Genomic DNA, 2083 nt, shown 5'->3' on the forward strand with positions numbered 1-2083 from the left:
TAGAAGTTCTCAAGAATGGTCTTCCAAGTAGAATAGATGATGCTCTTTCGGTTTTGCTTGATGGCATTTCAAGGACATAGAAGTCAATTGGAAACACCAACCCTTTAATATTCACCAATACGTCTTCCGCAACACCCGTCTCGGTTATTATGCTTTTATCCGCTAGGACAAATCTTGCCGTCGACCTTTTTAGTGGTGGCAACTTCAATACTCGGTAGACGGAGAGCGGCATGATGCTAACACATGCTCCGAGGTCACACATGCAATCTATAAATTGAACTCCGTTAACGGTGCAAGTGACCATACAAGGGCTCGGATTATCACACTTCTCGGGCAATGCTCCCATTAAAGCGGAAATAGAACTCCCCAATGGGATGGTTTCCAATTCAAGAATTCTATCCTTGTTTATGCATAGATCTTTGAGGAATTTTGCATATCTAGGAACTTGATGGATAGCATCAAAGAGGGGGATGGTTACCTCAACTTTCTTGAACATTTCTACCATTTTTGGGTCGAGTTCTATGCGCTTTTTAGCTTTCTTTGCAAGTGTTGGAAATGGAAGTGGTTGAGCAATTTCTTTTTCTTCCAAGGTTCTCTTGGCCTTAGTTGTCTCCCATGTTGGTTGGGCTTCATCTTCAACTATGACTTGTGGTGTCTCCTCTTCCTCTACCTCTTCCACATCCATTCTCTCCTCTTGGGTGGTTGTGATAGGATTTGAGTCCTTTGCTTCCTTCTCTTTTAGTTGTGTTTCGGATCTAAGGATGATGGCATTAATGCTCCCCTTTGGATTTGGTTGGGGTTGAGAGGGAATAACACTTTGGATTGGGGGTTGAGGAGTGGGGTTTGATGGTGTATCCATGCGTGCAAGAAGAGCTTGTAGTGTAGAGGTGAGGCCGGTAAGACCGGAAGCAAGTGTGTTTTGTAGTTCCTTTTGGCCTTGGATAATGGTCCGGAGTGTTTTGTCTTGGTTGGAGGGGGTGGTTGTATATGTGAGTTGAGGAGCTTGTGATTGGTTGGATGGTGGTCTTTGATGTGGTGGTTGGTATGTTTGGTAGTTTCTTTGTGGGTTTTGTTGGTTGTATGGTTGATTTTGTTGGTTGTATGGTGGCCGATTTTGTGAGAAATTTTGTGAGTTGTTGTTCCATCTTTGACCTCCTCCGTTGTTGTTGTTGTCCCTATTTCCTTGTTGGTGATTGTCTCTCCAATTTTGATTATGGTACCCACCCCCTTGATTGTAGCTTCCTCCTTGATAAGGGTGCCCTTGGTTAGAATTACCGCCTTGGTAGTATCCTTGTTTGGGCGGTCATAGAAATTATGGGTAGCCGCCAAAGTGTTGTCTTCTTGAAGGCTTGGGCACTCATCCGTGTAGTGAGAATAGCAAGAACAAATGCCACATACTTTTTGAGGGGTTGGGTTGTTGAGGGGGTGGGGGTTGTTGTTGGTATGATTGAGGTTGTTGTGGTTGTTGTTGGTTCAATTGGAGTTGCCTCAAGATGGATGTCATCTCATTCAAGGACTGAGTTAGAGCGGTGGTTTCACTACTAGTGGATACCTCATTCACGGTCCTTGGACGGTTGACTCTTCGCCTCATATGTTGATTGGATTCGGCTAAGTCAATAATAAGTTGCCATGCCTCCTCCGCGGTTTGGCTAAGTCAATGATGAGTTGCCATGCCTCCTCCGCTGTTTTATATTTGGACAAAGAACCATTGCTAGATGTGTCCAAGAGAGTTCTATCTTGCTCTCGCATCCCTTGACATATGTATCCAAGCAATACTTGAGTATCAAGCATGTGATTAGGGTATGCGTCTAGTAGCTTGCGAAACCGTTCCCAATACTCGTAGAGTGGTTCCGTCTCACCTTGCACAATACAAGACATTTCCTTCCTTAGCCTATCCATCTTCTCCGGGGGCAAGAATTTGTCCAAGAATCCTCTTCTAAGTAGGTCCCAATCGGAGGTGACTTCACTAGATAGAGTGTAGAACCATTCTTTAGCCTTGTCTTCAAGAGAAAAAGGGAAAGCAAACAACCATATAGCAACCTCATCGGACCCTTCCCGTCTAGTAGTTGAGCATATGCGATGG

This window comes from Arachis duranensis, chromosome 2 (assembly GCF_000817695.3).
Source record: "Arachis duranensis cultivar V14167 chromosome 2, aradu.V14167.gnm2.J7QH, whole genome shotgun sequence".
NCBI lineage: Eukaryota > Viridiplantae > Streptophyta > Magnoliopsida > Fabales > Fabaceae > Arachis > Arachis duranensis.